Raw genomic sequence first — 22,395 nt, forward strand, 5'->3', positions numbered from 1 at the left:
ACTTGCATCGCACCGACAACGTTATAAAGAGTTGCCAGCCTTCATGCATTGTCGCAGCAATCGGAATCATGCACTGGGAAAAGAAGGATAATATAAAACAAAAGGTTTGATTGAACTTAATTTTCTCGCAAACAACCTTTAGAAAGCAGTTCACCTTAATAAAAACCCACTTGGCAGCGAAACTAGAAGCTACGGTTAAATGAAATTCACGAATGTCAGGGCAAAGCCAACTGCCTAGTAGAAACACCATCCAACAGTCACTTCAGCACCTGAGCCCTCTAGCTGGAGTTGGCCTACTCACCACCTCTCTCAACCTCCTCCACCCCCCCCCCCCCCAATTGATCCTTTAAAACATACCCTGGTGAGGGCGAAAACTCCGGATAGAGTAAACGTAGTTACTAGACTAAAGGAATTAACTATTTTAAAAGGTAGGTGATTAGTAGAACTCAAAACCTACGAGTCCCGTGTCAGCCCTCGAGTCCCTATAGCCCACAAAGAAATATTTGTATGTTTGCTAAAGCTAGGTTACACATCTATATTGGGTGGTCTTTCGCTGTGATTTATGACTGTAAGACTGTGTGCTAATGCGTATCTACTAGATAAGAGACGAACAATTGAAGAGAGTTGTGGCTAAGCGAGTAGAAAACTTGATATGCGTGACCGAGTATCCGCAAAGGTAGCCTCCGATGGACGCTGGAAACTCTTCCGCTCAAATCATTCCTTGAAGCAGTGTTCAAGTATCCAGCTTAGCTCTATGCTTCTCTTGCCCGCTCTCCCATTGAAACCCCGACTCGCCTGACTTCAGTTGACTGCAACAGCGAACGAACACCAGACATCAGATGTATTCGGTTCTCGCTCAGGTGACCACCGCGTGGTTGGGTTACCGTTCTGCTCTCGAATAACATAACCGTATGTGCTGAGGCAGTGCGGCAATTACCCTACTGCGTAACCAAAACTATCGTTAGCAACTATCCGTGACGTGAAAAAAACAGGCAATATTTCCTCTCTTAGGCATTCATATCTGCATGCTTGGTATACAGTCCTTCATTTTGAGACGCACGGGGTGTGCATTTCTTGCTCAGTGTGGATGCTCTTGTATCGATATATTCTCGGCAAGTGGCTCATGATTATGCTTTGATGTGGTCCTCCGGGTCGGAAGACTGTGTGGCACGGCACAACGCTTGGCAGGGAAGGTTCAGGTCTAGTTCACTGCAACAAGCAGACAAGAGAACAACGAAGTCTTATATTTGTGCGTGATAGTTACAGCAGTTTACGGAAATTCCACTGCAGCATATGGGTGTCTTAAGAAGTGCCGGTAATAGAATGCGCTCCAAATTGTGTCGTAATGACTCTTATTTGAAAAGTCTGGGAATGAATGTGAAACTGACGTAGTACTTAATAAAATGCTATTGCAACAGGTACAAACAGAAAAAAATATTGGTTTTGAAGATTACGAGTAACAACCAAAATACAAAGGTTTTCAGAAGACTCATGAAGAGCATACAGCCCATTGGCAAATAAGGTCTATAAGGCCACGAACAGAGGGAAGAAAACAAGAGAGGCACCATTAAATTTTTTCAAGTCCTCGTTATCAGCAGGATTACGTAAATGAAGATTGTGCTAAGTCTGACAAAACTGGTCAGAAGCAGAAAAGACACCTTGACTACGAAACCGTAAAAGGCCCTCAACAATTAAACTATTACATGGAATGAGGAGCTTCTCACACTTTAATTTCATAACGGTATGAACAAAATCATAAAGGCGCACCTAAGTTTTCTTCGAATCCGTATGGTGATTAGCTAAACTGCAAGAGCAATGCTAGAAAACTATGGCCTGTCGCACATCATATAAGCACGTCGAAGAGCTGCAAAACCGAAGGATAAGATGAAGCCTTCTTGATTACCTTTTTACCCTGAAATGTGAACAGAATGATTTCACTAAGACAGAAGAGGGGCTAAGTTTAAGGTCATAAAGCAATAGTGGATAGCAACGAATCAACCCTGTGTAGCGACGAAGCACTCTTGTCATATGCTTTGTTCGAATGCGATGTTCACGCACGCAGAGATGCCACAGCACGCAGACTAAGTATTGTAGCATAACCTTTAGCGGATAAGCAGAGGTACAAGTAACGACACTGTACGGAGAATTGGGAGGAGGAGGAATACCTTTTTTGATGTCCGGCAGGATTTAACGTGACCAGGCCTAAGTCTCCCACGTGGGAATGTCGAGATGTTGTCTTTTCGCCGCCATGGGGGCTTGCTGGACGGCCCAGATTTGTTCGTGGAGGCTAGAGCTGCGCAGAGCGGCTGAAAACCTCGACGAGAGGGTTTCGGGATTAACGCCTGTCAATTGTGGTTTGCACTCACAGAGTATGTGCTTAAGTTTTGGTATGTTTGTCTTGCATACCTTGCACGTGTTGGTGTCATATATTTCGGGGTAAATCCTGTTGTACTGCAGCGGGTTCGGGTATGTATTTGTTTGTAAATGCCTCCACGCGACTGCCTGAGCTCTGCATAGTTTGCTGTTAAGCGGAGGGAAGGTCCGGCGGGCTAGGTAGAAGACTTTGGTTAAGTAATTAAAGCTCGTCATCCTATTTCTCCCTCTTTCTTCGCCATCACTCTCTCCTGCACGGTAAGCCAGACCTCGTGATAAGGGGTGAGCGACTTCGTTGAGGCTGGTGATATGCGGAGAGACGTTCCCCATATGTGCTGGGAACCAAACTAGCTTGACCTTGTTGTCTGGTGAGAGTTTCAAGTACTTGATTATTCGGCAGGCTTCCACGATATTCTCCCCTGGGCGTAATTCTTTATTGCTGTGCGCGAGTTGCTGACAACGATCCCGCAATCGGGATCAGATATGGAAAGTGCGATGGCTAATTCTTCGGCCACTTCAGCATGTCGGGACTTTATGTTGGCGGAGTGGACAAGCATTCCGGCACTGTCGACGATTGTGACAGCGTATCTTTGATCGTCTTGATAATCGGCAAGCGTCCACGAAGCGAGCTTCCCTCGTTTTTTCGTATGTTTCGCCGCATGGCTGCGGCTCTGGCCTGTCTTATACCTTGATTATACTTCGGGTGTACGTTTCTCGGAACTTGTGCGACTCGAATCCCATCCCTGACGTTCCGTGGGATTACTTCCCCGTGACGTTCTCCGTGTTGACGGTGGTAGCCAATACCAAGCCCTTTGAACATGTGTCGTCCAGCTGCGGTGGTCGTCAGTCTTTCTAGCTGCGATATGTGCTGCGCTTCTGCGAGTTCGTTCAAAGTGTTGTGCATTTATAATTGTAGCAGGAGCTTAGCTAAACAGTATATTTGTTCAAGAACGCTTGTATATACGTACCAACAAAACTTTACCCACAGCGTACCTTCTACGGTTAAGAGGCAGAAAGTTCCTATATGTCATGGGCTTGCTATAACACATAAAAAAAGTATTCGACGATCCGGTGGGCGAGATTTAGTATACGGTAGACACATTTTAGCTTGAATCCTGATATTCAGTTTAACTTATAGAGGGCAAATAATGCGGCACCAATCAAATACCTTCATTAGTAAGAAGGCCTATCCCAACTAAACTTTATGGTAAATACAAGTCTTCATTATCGTCATGCATGGTGCTTGCAAGAAATGCCGTAGATCAAGTGGAGCAAATGGAAAAGTGTCGGAAATAATTAAAAGGCAACTGCGCATACCTTCCTGGCTCCTATCATTCCGAACTTTCTGCACTCTGTTATCGGGAGAAAAAATAAAAGCGTGAAATTTAATGTCCCACTCCTCTAAAACGGGAAACATTTTCTTTCGAGATAGAAAATATACGCAGGGTAAGAGGAACGTGTTTATTCACCGCTGCTTCAGCGGTTAAGCAGTGCACGATGCGCAGCTACAAAAAGGGTAGACACTTGGGCATGTTGGTACATGATCGAAAGGAACAAAATGATCGGAAGGAACAAAAGAAGACACACACAGCTGTGTGTGTCTTCTTTCTCTGTCCTTGTCTTGGTGCGCTACATTTTGTTCCTTTCGAGCTACAAAAAGAAGACCTGCTGAATTAAACCTACCTTCAAAAAGAGCCAGCGCAGCACGTAGCCAAAGCGGCTTGAGCGCTTCTCCACACTCCACTGTTTCTAATCCACGTAGCGGACAAAACCTCATTTCGACTTTCAGTTTAGATCACCGGGCCGCAGTGAACAGCCGCCACTTCTTGAAAAACCCTGCCGGAACGTGGAGCGAGTGAGTAAAGATGAATCGTTCCTTCAGTAAATGGAATTCAGTGGTGCGCACCACAAGAGAAAAGGGAAAGTTTCTTCGCCTCACCGCCTCCCTTTCAATCAGCAAAGACTTCACCGTGGTGCAAGCGGAAGAAGGAGCTCCGTAGAAACGATGCACAAACATGTGAAATGGTTAATCGCCTTCTCTATGTGCTGAAATAATTATTCAAACGCGGCAATTACGCAACGAGAAAAGGAAATTGTAGAAATGAAGAAAGAATGAAAAGGAACACACAAATCAATATGTTTTGCTCTTTAAGGGCAAATAACAGGACCGTCGCACTTGTCGAGAAAGGGACTCTCAAAATCGCTTCACATGCTTATTCTAAACAATGAATTCTGCATATTAAGAAATCGTGGTTTCCTTGCCAGTTTGATTATCTTTGATATGCTTTTTGTCTACGTCAAGAAGATAGTCTTAAGTTTTCAAATTCAATGCAGCAGTATTCGTGCAGAATTGTTTTTTAGAACATTGAGAGAGAGAGAAAAGAGCAAACTTTATTGGTGCCGAATGAATGCGTGGTTGGTTCGCCTATGTTCGAGCAATCATTGTTGCGAACGTCCCATTTAGGCTTGACCGACCATCCGTCACTAATATGGAAGCTATGCGTGAGCCGGCCTTCTTTCACACGGGTAGCGACAGATTTGCTTGCAATGCTCTTATCTAAATTGTTAGGGGCAGTGCTAGACGATGTGGATGAGGTCGGAGGCCTCTCCGCATGCTTGATATCCCCTAGTCTGATATTTTTGTGGTGAGATTTTTGACGCGGTCATCGACCAGCACCTCCAACCGGCAACCAGCACAGTTAAGACTTCCCTACAGCGCTCAACTGGCAAAACGCCTTATGAGATTCTGCACGGCCAGCATCTTCAACTAAGAGTAGTGTCAAAATTGAAAACACCAATCAACATTGGAGCCCATGTGGCGCGACGGGAAGCCTGCCAAAAGATAAGGCCAGCAGCCCGGAAGAGAGCGTCCTGTGCGCAAGAGACAGAGAGGCGTAACTTCGGCCGTCGACGTCGGCCAGCCCCTTGCTACAAATTTTGCAATCAGATGTGGGTTTCTTAGGGTCTCCGTGGAGCGGGCAGAAAGCTGGCCACGAAAATCGAAGGGCACTATATTATCATCATCGTACGCTTAACGAACAGTATGTTGCGTGGGAGCACTATGTGTTTTCAGGCGGTCTCCGAAAGATGTAGACGAAACAACTTCGCTCTGCATGTGCCACGTTTAAAAAAGAGACTTATCCTGGAGAACTGACAGTGTGCTTATGATGGTGCTTGTTTTGTTTGTTTTTCAAATCCGCAGTCGTGGCTGAGTGTCAAGCGGTAGCGAAGAGGAGGAAAAAATGACCAATGCAGCAGCAGAGGAAGGCGATGAAGGCTGATTCAATCTAGGCGTTCGAACGAACGGCCACGTTTCAGCTTCCCTCTACCATCTCTCCTTCCCCTCTCCTGCCTGTACCCTATGCCCAGAACCCTTTGCCTCTTCCCTCCACATTCTCTCCCTCTGCTCGGCGGACACTCCCCCACGGAGCCTAGAGTGCTTCAATACCTGGGAGGGGTGGGAGACTCTGCGGCGCTAGGGGACTCGGCCGGGCTGACAGTGCTATGAGCCTTAGAGACATAAACAATTGAGGTGCAGTGGGGTCGTGCAGTTACCTGGGGGACTGCGTACCCTGAATTGCTACGCATTTATTCAGTTTTTCTGTCTGTATATTTCAGCTTGAGTTGTTTGCACTTACTGTATTTGTAAGCATGCGCATTGGCATGTTTTTCCCTTCTATGGCCTCTTTTGTGAGGAGTTATTTGTGAGTTTTAATGAAACGCGCGCTGCACTGCTAATCAGACAAACGAGATACAAAGTAAAAACGCGCTCGTGTACTTTGGCTGTCTTTTTCCTGGTGTAGCGCGCTATTTCCATTAATAGTAAGTCTTCAAAAAGCTAGCCCCATTGCTCCCTTTCTGTATGAGTTTACGAGTATTTCCGCCAGCTTAGTTGGCAGGGACATATAAGCTCGCCGTATTATAAAGGGAATGCAAGTTACAGGTTGGGAATTTCAGGACACAGAATTTGTGGCCGCAAGCTACCCTTTCAGCCGACTCATTTTGTTCTGTGCCCTTGTATGAGGGTAGGTGTGTATAGTATGTTGTGTATAGTATGTTGTGTATAGTATGTTATGTATAGTGTGCTTTGCTTGCTTGCTCTTCTAATGGAGTTTACAGCCGCAAGAGAAATCTCCCCATTAAGTTATGTCCTGCAGGAGTTTATCAACTCGCACAAGATTATTGCAATTTCTTTTGCTATGTTTTTGTGTTTACAGCTTTTGTGAGAGCGCCATCCTCTGCATCTTCTATGCAAATTTCGTTAGTGATGAAAACGGTTTTACCTTTTCCGCAATGTTGTTGACGGCACTCCCCGCTGCCGCTCATCTGCCTTAGCTCGCATTTGTGTGTAAGAAGTTCTCTGAATAGGACGAGGTTAAGCACTTTTTAGAGATACCGGGACGACAAGGATGGAGAGAAAATTCAGACACAAAGGACCAGGCTAAAACTCAGCTAAGAAGGGTACATAATGCTAATGATTCATAGAAAAATGCACCTTGTTTAAGAGGGCGAAAGACGCAGTCAAATACAAGTAAAACCTTTATTGCGTTGGAGATGTATAGGACAGGAGGTGAGAATTCACGTTATGTAAGAGGGGGAGCTGGTACCAAAACGAGCAAGCATGGGTATTGTTATAGCACCTATTGTCTTTTACAGCTTATGCATAGGTACGCGCTAAAGAATTTGAACAGCTTAAGGCTACGACTGAAGGACATTTATGGAGCAAACTATAGAAGGATGCGATATTTAGGGCAACCATTAACACTGCCAAATATCATTGAAGCGCTATAAAATAGGTAAAAGGATGAGATACGTGAGACAACAATTAGCAAGACCACAAAAGTGATAGCACGAAATCTGAGATAAACCGTGGAAACGGTTCAGTTTAGCTTGGAATACATTAAAAAGGACGTTTAAAGACTGTCTGAAACGGGAGTAAAAAATCTGTTATATTGTATACAGTAATGTGAACGCTTTTGCCGAAGAGCTTTTAATGGCGTGCTAACGCAGCCTGACTTTAGGTTGTCAACAGAGGCTGCCTCAATTATTTCGAGGGTTAGCTGTCTCTATGCTTTCGCAATTAATCTTTTCTTCATGAAGTTTCGAGAGCGGCGAGAATGGCAAACCTGTTGTTTTGGTATATCATGCTGAAATTATGCTGCTGCTGTGTTTGTTCTGGCAGCAGCCTGTCTGACCAGAGTATTCTTTGCCGTAAGGTGGGAACTTGATAAAGTACCCCCATAGAGCCTGACATGAAGGGATCTCAATATCGTATTATGCATTCTTTCCATCGTTCGGCTGGTTTGATGACCCGTCTACAAAGTTTGAAAATGCGATGTGGAGCGGAACATCACCTTAACCTCTGCTTTTACTGTCAGTTTTTTTTATTGTGCTAAACCTCGTGAACATGCGTTATGACGATCAGATATTTATAGCGATATTTTTCACTGAAAAGTTTTGCTCCGTTTACCTTTGATCACAATCAGCATTTTCTTTGCTGTCGAGGAGAGGAGCGTTGACTGCGGTACTCGGAAAAAAGCGTTCTCTCGGCTTTATTCGGAAGCTGGTCTTTAGAGAGCTCATCGCATTTTTTGATGCGCCTGGAACAATGTTTCTTTTTATAACTACGAATGCACGACTTCATAGGGAACGACATGCTCCTTGACCCTTGGTTCAAGAGATTGGTATTCATGTTATGATGAAACCAGACGACTGAGCTGAAGATAGGCAATCAATTGAATTTAGCCGTAATTTTAAAACAACAGACTGGACAAAGAAAGAGGCTAAACATCATGACGCTGCTTTTGTTCTTTTTCGCTTCCTGTTTTTTTTTTTCCTTGTATCTGTACAGCTGTAAAGTTATGGCTGATAAGAATTCAATCCAGCTCGCTCAGTTTTGCGTACATTATATGGAAAGAATGGCGTTCGGATCTCTTGCGTTTAACCCAAGAGCGACAAATATCGAGTGACAATGGCCGGCACACTATATCCTGCGGCAATATTATATTGTCATGGCCGCCTAAGAGTACAAGCGAGTCATCCTTGTACTTAAACATTGTGAGTACTGCTATATTCCAGCCCACTAGTTTCATGTTATATACGCTGCATGTTTTCTGCTTTGCTTAGGGAATTTGTAACGTTGCAAATACGACGCTTTAGACCCCTGATGTGTTGAAAGGCATCGTCTCCGGGCGCTTTTTTTTTTCGCCTCAATAGACCGAACGTGCTGTACCGCCATATTGCTTTATTCAACGTCATCGAGGTCAACGAAGCATTACAAATGCCGCTGCACAGCCGTTGTCGCAGAAGACGTCTTGCGACGACACTGTTTTGTGAAAAGTTTTATATTGTCCCGTAAAGCGAAGGAACCATGACTGATGCTGCCGATCTTAGTACACGAAGGAATTATCATTCATTCAATCAATCAATCAAGCAAAAGCGATCTTTATTTGTACGCGAAGAAATACATAAGGAATATTTGGACCGATAGCCGCGGGACTAGTAGACGATCCAGTACAAAATAAACTCGATCAGGCGGCCGTAATCAACACAAAAAAAGAAAAGGAAAAAGAGGAAACAAACAAAAAGAATCAACAAGCATTTCAGTAAACGGTTAATAGGCAAGTAATGCAAAACGCACGTACGAAAAAATTAAAATAAAAAATAAAAAAGGAGGGGAGGATCAGGGCTCTTCCTGGCTGCTCATAAAGAACATTTTGCAACTTAGATGAAAAGAGCGGTGAGCGGGCACAATCAACCGCGACGGGGACATCTCAGCGGGAATGAGACGGACGACTCTATTCCTGTACTCTAGCGGTAACTTCACGTGAGGATTCTTACTATTTACGCGAAAATTTTAAATCCATGCTGGTGTCATCAGAGTATGGGATGGAACCAAAAATTTACAGTTTAAGATGTTATTATCAGCGTTCTACATATTTATTTGTGTCGCTTTGAAGATATCTCCCGCCTTATCCGAACTCGTTTGCGGTGAAACCGCGCACAAAGCTTGCCCTTGTTGACTCTTCTGTTACGTACTTATTTTGGCAAGAATGTTTACCTGTCTTGTTCGTGCATGATGAGAAGCCATAGGCGTCTGCGAACGTATCTAGTGAACAAAACACGCAGTTATTTGCACGGAGGCTTAGCGCGAGACAGACGAGGACAAGATAGGCACACGGGGCGAGCGCTAGTCCTGAGTGCTTCTCTTGTCCTTGTCTGTCTCGCGCTAAAGCACCCTGTAAATAACTATGTAACAACTAGCCCGTAACTCCATTTTACTCAAAAACGCGAACACCGACATTTTGGCGCAATATTTCCTGTTGTGGCGCTTGAAGAAAGCGCCGCATTAGAAAACCGCCGAGGCGAGCGTTGCAATGCGAGTGCCTATAGTGCGGTGGCGCCACTACTGCCCCTCCCAGGAAACTCTGCGTTGGCGGGTTTTCACTCCCAAAATATCTCCGCAGACGGCTCTGGTTTCTCACCATGCACTGCCAAACAAGTTGTGTACGATTACAACACATACTTGGCGAAAAAAGGAAATACAAGGCTCAATATTTCTGCCCTATTTTATCGCAGGTGCGCTACCGGCTGAGGCAGGGCATTTTTCAAAACGGCCCAGATATAGTTGCAACAAACTGTTGCTGCAGTGTGTCTTGTTCGAGTGTTATGTTTGCTCGTGCTAACGCTTCTGCCTATATGTGCTCCTCATACACTTCTCGTATGCACGTTTGCTTGATTTTCAGTAACGTGCATACAATGAGGTCACTGCCAGGCGTTGTGGAAATTTTAAACATATGAACTGCTTTATCGCGGCTTTACCGGCTTGGGTACGAGAAACGCGCAGCAAGAGCCTACGGGATAGAAGTTTTCTTTTTGCAACAAACGTAGAAGGTAAAGTCCTCCATTTCAGACAGTGAAGAAATAGCATAAAATGCCACGAAACACTTTCAAACACAGAGAGAAAAAGTTAGTGGTAGTATCGACTTCGGCATAGCTACAGCGGCGTAACTACAACGTCCAGAATACACCGCGGCAGCGGCGGCATAGCAGAACTCCTAGTGAAATTGGTCTAATAATACGCTAATACAGAGGGTTTTCCGTATCTAGTTATTCCTAAGTAACGACCGCCGAAACAATGCTACGTTGTTAATGAAAATAAGAGGTTTTAAGACAAAAAACCCAATACACACGGCGTCCGGCTTCGTGTCCTACTATAGCTGTCTATCAACTGACGTCATCCACGGAAATGCACCTCATAATTCTCCTTGTCTACCATGAGAAAGACGATTAAAAATGAATAAAGTCTGTCACCCCCTGGAATCAAACATCCATCCCTTGAATCCCCAGCCGAGCGCTTTAACCAAATGCGTCTCGCCCGGGATCGTGAAATGCATGTCATAATTTTTCTTCTCCACCTTGGGGATGATAGCAGGGAAGACAATGAAGCTGCAATGACTGATAATGACAAAGATGACATTATCAATAATAATGACGGCGCATACCATTGATGATGATAATGAGAGAAAACGTGGTGAACGGTGTGCACCAGCACCAGCAACGCTTACGGTTTCGCATTTCTGCAGTGTAGATTTCATAGTGCTCTCGGAATGTTTTTAAGCTACAAACCGCACTACATAAAGGATAAGAAAAAAACGTGGTCGCAGCTTCTTCGGCCCGATACATAACAGCCGATTAGGGGTGACCTGAAACTAATCCGAAGAACCTAGCAGATGACGCGTTCTCCGTCATGAGGAATTGTGGGCAGATCCTCACCCTCGCATGTTTTTATTCTCTCCTCTGTCTTACGGTGCAGCAGCACTTTTAAGTAAGAAGCTGGTTGTATATGTCGTTCCAGACCACTCGCTATTCTTCTCCACTTTGCTTACAATTGGTATGATATTTAGTTGGTGAGTGGCACCGAAGAAGCCCTCTGCATTGCTGACTACTACTCTTTACCTAGTATCTTGCGCCCATAATATCAGCATTCCTGTGGTTACTCCTTGACTACCGCGTTTTTAGTGTGATCTCGACGTATGTGTTTTCTAGGCCCGAACCACACGCCGGCAGCGCAATAAATGAGTTATGAGGTAGAACCTGGACACTGTCTAATCAAGAATAAAGTAAGAAATCATAACATCAAACACAAATGTCCAGATACTTATCCGCATATGTCTTGTTGTCTAATTGGAAAGCGATTTTTTTCCACCCATCGTAAAAGCCGTCAACATTACTATAATATCAACAATGGAACTTGGCGGCTGCTGTACAGAAAAATTGTTTTCACAATGTGTTCGAACCTATAAAGATCATGTGATAGTATTCATGTTGACGCACCTTCCATTTCAATATGAAGGAAGCTACCAAGTCATTGCGTATTTCTGCAGACAAAAATATACGAGGCTACAAAGTACAGCGATCACTAGAAATATCGACCTTTACACTCTCAAACCGAATGTTTCAGAATATAAATTCGTCATTAACTTTGCGTATTCACATATTTTCAATACTCGTAACTGCGGAATTCGCAAGCAAAATTTTGTCACCAGGAATTTTCAGTCAGTAAACATTGATAACAGAACTTTTTGCGCTGGAGCATCAACTTCAATCCATTTGTGATTTGTATAATCTTTCAAAGAAATATTTTTGCTTTTGTCCTAATTGTTTAGGTTTCATTTTCGTACGCGGCAGCGAAAAGGTCCATAATGAAGAATTTTATTGCGAAAGCAATACTACTCGCACTTTCAAGCCTTCGCGTCGCCCGGCCGCAGTTACGTCTTAGCCACGTGACGCTGTGACGTCACGCCCCACGTGACACACGGGCTGGCAGGAGCTGCCAACTTGAGTCTCTCGTTTCACATGGGATGGTTATGTCAGAATCAGCCTGCTAGGACCGTGGCATTTGCGTTACCCCTACAGGTCACTAAGGCACGCTCATATGGGTTGGTTAAAGCGGGGCTTTATATGTGGCTGAGGAAGAAGAAAAAGAGAAGAAGAACGCTCGGTCACCCGCAGCTAATGCTTTCGCTCAGTATTTGGTTCAGCAGCGTTGAACCCTTGTAATCTTTTTTCTACATTATGATACCCACAGTGCTGGTCATAGTTATTTTGATCTGTATCGGGAATGAAGAAAAATCGCGGTTGCTCAATTATGGAAGCACTTTTCGAGCTCTATTTTCCCCCAAAAGGGGCCGTGGTTGCGCAATTGACTGTACCTGCTAATGTAAAGGAGTGTGATAATGATATTGTAGGCGGTTCAGGTGAAAAACTTTTGCCTTCTGAACACACAAAATTTGCACCAAATTAGTATGATTGTTAAAAATAAGGCAATATTTATTCCTATTATAAAACAACTCAAGACGCTCTCCTGGTACCTTTTATATCGTAGGATGCAATAGAGTTTGTATCAGCCATTGCAACGCTCTTCAGGCTGAAATCATTTTTGTTAGTTATGAAGGGAAGTGAGCAACAAACAGATTTTGTCTACTTTTATTACTTAATCTTGCAGGAACAATGAGGTGAGCTAATACTGTGTTTGGCATGGGCAGTCCTCGAAGCTGAACAATAATTTCACCAACCGCATACAAGCTTTATCTAAGAAACGAGAACGGGGCCCGTGACTGGTACCATAACGTTCATCGCTGGAGCTATGCCATCAGAGGATTCTGTTTAGCGGCTTAATTTAAGCACCTTACTCTATCCTTAAAGGGCAACTCCGGGGGTTTTTTGACATTCGAATATTGTAGTGAAACTTTTACCACAGGTTCTTCTCTCCGTCCTGACGCATTCTACAAAATTTGGGTGCCGTACGATAATCCGTTCACGCGCAATACGGCTTTAAAACATGCCGTTTTCATGGCTTAAGTTGAGAGTATTTCTGCGGGCAACACTGAGTTTCTGACGTCACAAACAGTACACAGGCGTTAATGTCTACTTCCCGCGTGATTATGAAATTGTGAGGTTTATATTGAACTACCTCAGACACTTTATGCAGTGCGTCATGATTTCCATACTTTATTTTCACCATCCAACGCACGTACGAGTGTTTTTCTAATACTGAGTGTGACGTCACCATTTCGTCAAACGTGACGTCGTTTCTGGCCGGGAAATCAGTTTCGGTTTCGATTTGCTGTTTTTCTTTAAAAATACTTCTAATTGGAATTTTGGAAAACGGTTTTTTGTGTTGGAGTCAGGACGTGCCGAGGAATCTAGTTCAATTAAAAACACAAAATGATGAAAAACCCACCGGAGTTGCCCTTTAAGAGTCAAAGAAAAAAATTATTTCATCCTTAATGGAACAAACGGGAGTTGTTGACTTTGCAATCGCTTCTTCTTTACTGTACTATTCTTCGGTCAGCACACGCAGCCACCATCCTTGTAAGCTCTGATTAGCAGGAGGCTGTACTGACCCCACATTTGCCGTAGGATCCTTGACAGGCATGAATAAACGGCTACTAGAAGACCCCATTAGCGCATCTAAATCATCCAGGAGGCACTTGTTTTCGTTTTCGTCTGATTCTCACTATTTGGTGCACCTGTACCAGGAACACTAGCTTATGCCTCATTGCGTGACCAAATATCAGTCGATATTCTTGTAAATTTGCGAATCGTACGAAGCTTCGTGTATGCCAACCATACATGTTTAAAGATATAGCAAACGGCACGCACATGGTTCCATGTTTTCTAATATTCGCCATAGCTCTCTAAGTACATAGCGGATATAGCGCATATCCTTTCTCGTTTCTTGCGTATTCTTCTCTCATAGTGCTATTACTTTCTGTCTTACACGTTATTCACCACCTCGGCCAAATTGATGTTCTGTATTTAGGTGTGACTAATGTCATAGATCTTTGATCATGCAATCTTGTGTAAAGAATCCTGTTTTGAGTTCACCGTCTTTCACACCCAGACTTCGCTAATGCCATGCACCTCTCCTTAGGCTTACGCTTTTTCCATAGCCACACCGCCGGGGTGGCGCAGTGGTTACTGCGCTCGACCACTTTTCCCAAGGATGCGTAATCGAATCCCGGCCTCGGCGGCAAGCTTTTCGATGGAGGCGAAAAGCAAGGCGCCCGTGTGCTGTGCGATGTCAGTGCACGTTAAAGAACCCCAGGTGATCGAAATTTCCGGAGTCCTCCACTACGGCGTCTCTCATAGCCTGAGTTGCTTTGGGACGTTAAACCCCGCAAACCAAATCAAACCTTTTTCCATAGCCAGACACGTGACATTCCATAATGACGACTCTTTGAAGCATGGAAAAATATGTCTGATGAAGTTAAAAGATAACAAAAAAATAGCATGAATAAATGAGACATAGACAAAATATGCATCCGGAATTCTCTGACTACATCTTTACCAAATAGCATAACCCTTGTTCGAAAGACGCGTTAGCAAACAAGAGGCAAATTAAAGGACCTCACAACACGAACAGCAGTCCTGCGCCAACCTCAATGTTGCTACTGGCTTGATCGGGTATTCTTCCCCAGATGTCAGTGAGGCCTTCAATGCAGCGACGGCAGGAAAGGAGCGATGCAGTGGCCCGCGAGGTTCCTGAAATTAGGGAGGGCAACAGAGAGCGCGTAAGAATTATGAATGCCGTGGCAGTTCCAGCCAAATCCTTCAGGCCTTCGTTTTCTCCTCTTTAGACAACCAGCACTTCCCGCGTGGTCTTGAAAACATCGGAGGGACCATCATGTTTCCTGGAAGCTCCAATGTTATTGTTCTCTTCATTGTTTACCTAAGCCAAGCACCGACGACGGCAGCAGATTGTTGCAAGTCTCAATCGGTGACCTGGCTTGATGCTTACTACTGTGGCTTAGTGAAGTTTTTACCTTCTCCCGCTCCTCGCTGCAAGCAGCCGTGTTTGTGCATTGTTAGCATTTGGTATATTCATCCATACTTTGTTCTGTCTCTCTTAAGTGGCTGAGCACATTGTTGTACTCCAGAAATAATAAATCGACATGGTTGCGAACGAGACACTTCTTTGAGGCGCGGCGGCGCCCAGAAAGCCTAGCTTCTAGCAGCTTCAGTTCCAAACCACCGCACGGCCACGACACTGTCCCAGTGTATGTTCTCAAAAACCAGAACACGCTGTTCCCATTGTTGTATCCTGCCATTTTGCTCTTGAATACGCACTTCTTTCCTCTACTTCGGAGACACAGTGAATACACGCGTCCTTCAAAAAAAAAAGAACAGAATGAAATGTTTTTTCTTTGCATTATCGCTGCTCGCAATAGCTCCCGCTGGACGAAATTGCAAGTGAGGTGGAGCGCTCGGGTAAACCTCTCATGAACAAAACGCAGTCCTCCTCATAAAGCCCGCTCATTAGATGAAAGGCTGCATAATTGGATGATTTGACCAAAAGCCCCAGTTCGAGGGTACTTAATTTCACCTACCTGGCGACAAAGGCTTCAGCGCTATGAAGGTGCCTTAAAAAAAAGCAATTTGTTCTTTTGACGCTCACCAAAAGTATTTCATCTTATTTTCCGGTCGAGTTCGGATTGCCATCCCGCTCTGAGCGATTTACATTTCTTGACATTTGGATACACAGCATGTACAAAAGGGATTGGCACCCCTTGCATTAGGCGTTCTTTAGCTGTCCGTATTCTGGCGACAGTAATTCATAATTAAAAAAAAGGGGGGCAGTGCTATTACTTGCATTAACTAGGACGCTGAAACACTGTTTCGCCACTTCAACTATAGTCCCGCAAATTCCAAGCCTACAAAGTGCAATACTGTTTAAAGTCGACATCTGTAATATTTGCCCTTAGCTTCTTTCTGAGATTTCTTGAAGAAACCCTTAAAGTGGTCCACAAGAAAGTGCAGGCGGGAAGAGAGCCCTTTACAAATTAGAAACATTGTCAACTTTAGTGAATGCCTGCCACCGGTTGTGTCGAAGATATGGTCCGACACTCTAAGAGCCATATGTTTCATTAGTAACTGTTTCCTTAATGCTATGGTAAATTCGGCGAGGAAAATAGAAAGCTGAACGCACAGCTCGCTTTGTCACATTAATATTTCCTCGTGGCCATAAGAGCATCTCTGAAATGGAAGTGAAAAAGGGCGCATGAAAAAGAAACCGGCATATTTATTTACAGTTCTACAGCAGTTGATAGTCATTCAAGTTACAACCTCTAAAGCACACCAATACTAGTTAACGCATACATTAAGGCAGAGAATTAGCCCAAGTAATGTTTGCAGCCAGAATCTGAAAATAAAGACGAAAATATCGTATATTGCTGCCTGCGAGACGGTCAAAGTTATTGCGTAGGAGAGGGGCACCTTTCATTCGGCCCCTCTCCTTTTCATGGCAGCTTACTATTATACAAAACTACACTGGCCTGGAGCTAAATTTAGAGCACATGCAATGCAGTCTCTATATATTGGATTCAGGCAATGCTACACAGACAAAGAATACGCTTTTGTTCAAGGCGCACTGTCTATATTTAGCTTCTATCTCCCTGCGGCCATTTATCCCAAGGAACTCCTCGTTTAAAGCGCCTAGCCCCTTTCGTACATCCTACGCATTACCGCTTCGGAGTATCTTCTCAGGAGGGAGGGAGGGTACCTGCAAAATGGAATTGCATTTTTGTTTTCTCTACCTAGCAAGAACCATTTTCATAAGACTATTTTTGTTCCTCATGGGTCCAACAGCCCGTTTCAAAGCGCGACCAAACGAAAAGGGCTTAATAAAGGCGGATGCTGCTCAAATACCCCTTTGTTCATACAATATTAGAGTTTTACTTCTATCAATCGCGTGCCCGCATTGAAGTATCTACGCTATAGTTTTGCATATGTGTTGATGGTATCCGCGGCGCTCATTAATCACGTTAAAGAACCTTTCTACCACTCTTGCCATTTTTCACAGGTAGCACGCGAATATAGCAACATTCCTCTTACCGGTCGTTTGCCTATCAAAAACAGTGCACAGTTGATTAATTTGGTAGTGATTGCCACACCCTCACCGCATGTCCCGCATTACGCCTTTCTAATGGCAAGACGCCCTCTTCAGTGGACCATCAACCATCGCAGCTGTCTATTGTGCAATCTTTGGCAGTAATTACGTTTAACTTATTACGTAAATCTGTGTCGCATTGACGTTGCTGCTGCATTTAAGATGACAGCCCGTTTACAATAGTGTTCCGTCTGGGACAGGTAAAATTGCATCAGGGTAGCGTTCCCTGTAATGTCATTATCGGTGGGAAGGCAAAATTATAACATCGAATACGCAACCAATGATAATTCTCTGCGCTGAAATCAGTGCTCCAATTACACTTAGATTAGTGTGGCTGGAGAATTTTATTTTTATCCATGATTGACAATACTAGGACACGCGCTCAGTACGACATTGTTATCAAATGACACGCATTGAGCAACCAAATGTTTCATCAGCGTTATAAAATTACACCGACCATCTCATATGCATTATTCGCTTTGTTATAGTATGTTGCAACAGAAATCCCCCTTTATTTTCCAGATATTTCACATGTGATGGAAATGCAGAATATTACAAGATGCCCCTTATCAAAATATAGAAGAAAGTGGTCTGATCTCACAATTCTCAGAAACATTCACGTTTGAACGTTTGTCTTTCACTCGCATTAAGTGGGGAACCTTTTTGACAACAGCAGATACCCGAATAGCCATATCAAATGAACCTCTAGATGAACGATCTGCCGGCATATTGATTTTTATAGCGAAACGCTATAATTTTGCAATAATGTGCTCGTTAACAATTTTTCTTTGAAAAAGTTATAGCTGATTTAGCTCAGTGGACAAAACGCAAATTACCTGCCCTGGCGCGAATGGTTTAACTTTGCTTTCGGTCCGAAACTAGCGTTTCAATGTCAAGCATTAGGCAAAGATTGGCGCCATCCGTGGTTTGGGACCTTGGTGGTATAGCGTACTTTAAACCTTTCACACCCCTTAAAGTATCTTAAGTGAGCAAAGCGATATCTGCGTATTCTGTATCTGCTGCTCAGAAATTCAAGTTGAAAGTGGCGACGTGCAGTGCACAACGTGAGAGAGTGACACATAAACAGGCGGAGGGTCCGTAGGCGGCGATGGCGCTGTTGGAACTTAAAACTTGTCTCCAACAAAAAACTGTTTTTTTCTTCGTGGGTAAACATTCCCTGCTACTGAGAAAAATGATAGACATTTGAAGAAATTAACCCGATTACGACGTGGGAAAAGGTTTTCTAAGCAGATAGAAGTTGATAAATACGACGACATGGAATGCACAGTGGGAAAGAGTGCGACATAAATAAGCGGGATGCCCGGATGCTGCAATTACGCAGGTAAGACCTTCCCCCGTGAAAACTGAGTTCTACTTTCCTATGGTCACATTTCCTGTTAAGTCGTACACCACAGCCTATCAACCATGTCTTTATATATTGCTGGGATGCTAGTTTTCTATCGGGCAGCCTCCAGCGAAATAACACCTACAAATTTCTCCGAAAAGCTTTCGCGACAGGAATTTGAAGACGTGTAGTGTATATAGGAAGCGTTTTTCTCCTTTCCCTGCATGTGAAATGGCAGCCGAACAGGGATCAAGAACTCTCATACTCATACCTGCCTTGTACAGTCTCAGTATGTAAAAGAAAAATAATAAACGCCGCCACTTCATCGAAAACCAACGAGACTTCGATGACCTCCTTGCATTGATGGATGCCGTTGCAAAAAATAGAGTCCTTGAGGTTTGTTGCACCAACTGACGCGGTTGCGGTTTCTTGTACTTTCATATAGCAGTAACCGAAAAAGACCTGATTTGGTAAATAGTAGAAAGAAGCAGAAGCAACGAAAAAAGGATGGAACCCTTTAACTGCCGCTTTAGGGAATAAAGCAAATTCTACAAAAGTGCAGTGCTCGCATATCGTCATCAGGGAACCTAATCTGCCGGGCTGCCTCGAGATCGAAACCATATTGCGGCGCCGACACGGTCGCGCTGTTTTCATTTCTTTCGAAACTAAAAGCACCACTTACACAAACAAGTTTTTTTTTATGATTAGTGGAAGCCTTAGTGCAAGCGCATATTTGCAGCTGTAATCTGCCTGCAGAAGCAATTTTTTTGCATCTCATATAAACCCATTTAAGCAAAAAAGATATTTGTGGACTCCTCTCTAAAAGTTCAGAGGATTTGCTAACACTCTTTCTACCAGCAAAAAAATTCAGACTAGCAGCGCACGACAGGCTTAACTACTCGATGCGACCAAGTTAAAACCTCAAAGAAAACGATTTGGAAGATTAGCCCCTGCCATTCCATTTTCTCATAACATGGTTTTGGAATATTCCACTGTCGCCTCACAATTAACCTGTTTTTTGTAAGAAAGCTGGACCTGATCAGTTTCTATACAATGTTACTGGATTGAGAATATAGTTGAAGTATTCCCGCCGTGCTGCAAGGAAACGGAGTTGTACTTAAAGCTCCAGCCGTGACGTCATTTGTTCATTGCAGAACATGTAGCTTACAAGCATTAGTAGAAATGCGTGTTTAACAAAATTGCCATAGAAATATACTTTGTGGAAACAAACGGCACAACGTCAGTGTCACCTACTACGGGCCTAATTCCGTGCGTGGCTGCTTTCAATAGGTCTGTAGGTCATATTCTTCCCACTAACGTTCCGCGTCGTACTGAAATATCCAATTTCAGGTTTAGCAGCGACCGTTCATACAGCTACATTACCTTACAAAATATAATAGATCCCCTTCTGTCATCTTAGTGTGACATCTTGTCGCTCGTATTCCAGTCTAGAGATCTGGTTTTCAGTATTTGGAGGCTACTTCAGGCAGGGATACCTTTCTTTTGCGTGGCTGTTTTATCGCTATAGTACCAATGCAGTTTCCGCCACGGAGCTTCGGGCATTTAGATGTTTTGTCCATACCACATTTCCATGTTTTTTGTACACTTAGATGCCAAATATTCATATCTTGAAACCGTAATACGGATAAACCACAACGCGATGCATAATAATTCGTTTGAACACGTTTAATCGTGACAATGAGAGTTAAGGTTAAAGAAAGTATGTTTAGATATTTAATTTTTTGCAATGATAGAATGCTCTAGAGATAAAGATGGATAGTTGTAGACGGCACTGATAAATGTTCTGAGGGCTCATGACGTTCATTCAGCCTGCACGAAGTGGTTGTTCTTGTTCCCATTCGTAGACACTCTTTTAAAATTAAGCTGACAATGTGTGTTTCTTCAGCACCGCTTTGTCACAATATTAATATTCTTTCGAGTCAAAACATCAAGTGTTAAACCACTGTTTCTTTTTTCGAAAGACTTTACCGCTCATAGCATAATCCCGTGCCAAAATTGTGCCCCTGCCGTTTAAACATGGGGCTGCTCATCTTGCGGAGTGATTGCTTTTGAATACCTAAAATCCCCAGTTTCAGGTTCAGGTCCTCCTTAATTTGAAATAATATTTTTCGAGACACAAGCGACGCAGAAATGTGTTTCTTTACGCTACTGAAGTGCCGTATGAACGCAATGGGTGAATGAATGTCACTCACTGCGCACGCTGTGGCAATCAAGCGCTATGCAAAAGCGTACATGAACCGATGGGTAGACTCAGCAGCAGCAACCAACGTACGTATTTCAGGATTCCCGACATATGGCGCAGCCATCACAATTTCACGGCGTTGTCGACGTATTTTAAAATTCGCTATAATGGCGTTGTACTGCATGTAGTACAATAGTAATGAAGTGAATATTCCCGTAATGGTGCAATATTCCAGAACACGATCAGCAAAATATCATATATTCTTGTGCGCAGTGAGCTGATTGCTCTCAGCTCTTCGCTTTTGGCTGTATAGCCATAGAAAGTTGCCTCGAGTATAGTCGTACTCTAGGCTGAGTTCGTGTGAATAGGACTATAATTCTCCTTTGCTAACGTAAGCAGGCTGTAAGGCGCTGAGGAAACAGAGGATAAGATCACTGGTAATAAAAGTAAAGTACATGAAGTAAAAATAAAATAAAGAATTAAAAATGCAAAAGGGCAATGTAATGAAACACAAAAACTAAAGAATCATAGCAAGAACATGAAAAAGGAAAAAAGAGTAAGAAAAGAAAAATTAAAAGCACTGATAAGAAAACTAAATCAAATAAAGGAAAAGTACACTGGCGGGGTTGTGCAATCAACGAAACGCTGAACGAGCTCATAGTGGAAGTAGGCCCGGAAATTGCAACGCTTTTGAGTTTCCGCAGTTAAGAGACATAAGTGCACACCTGTAATTTTTATAGCCCTCTTTCTTCCTTACGTGAACTTCAACAAAAGGGGTACCCTGCACACAGGAAGCACGAAAGACAGTATAGTGTTGAAGTCATAAATATGCTTTGTTATCTGGACAAACCACTAGGCGAAGGCTTGAAACAGCCGAGAAAACGAGATATAGTACCAGTTTTCTTACGGCGCCGCGGCGACCCAACTTACCTTGCTCCTTTCTAGATACGTTGTCAAGAATATGTCGCGCTCCAAACAAGGACGACTGCGTAAAGGTGTACTAATAAGGCGAGTCGTAACTGACGTACTTTGCGAGGCCCGCGGTAGCAACTGGCGAAATCGAATCCCATTCCATCTTGCAGGACTAATGCCATATGTGATCCTGCAGTTCCTAGCTTCATCAAGCTAGCGAATTCAGTCAGTATATATTCCGCGCTAGAAAACGTGTCGCACTGGTTCTTATTCTAGTGCGCTTGTGAAATCAAAGAATTTTGTTTCTCTCCTCTAGAGTGGGTCTCCAGAGACACATAAGTTCTTAAAGGGGAGATTTCAAGAAGCGTGATCCCGCAGCGACCATCAGAGCCCTGCGACGCTTTAAATGCAAGTGGGCTCCTGAGGCCACTTTACTGCGAGATACCAGTGCGCACGCCAGCAGGAGCATAAATGGGAGTATAGGCGTTTTTTTTTTGTTGTTTCATTTGCATAAAAGCGGCAATTTTTCATCACTTTCTCCTCGGTCGCCAGTTTGGGTCTGTCATTCATTTGATCGTCTTAACGACAAGCTGCAGTCAACGGCTATGG

Source organism: Amblyomma maculatum, chromosome 3, assembly GCF_055883805.1.
Source record: "Amblyomma maculatum isolate TAMU_Amacu chromosome 3, ASM5588380v1, whole genome shotgun sequence".
NCBI classification, from domain to species: domain Eukaryota; kingdom Metazoa; phylum Arthropoda; class Arachnida; order Ixodida; family Ixodidae; genus Amblyomma; species Amblyomma maculatum.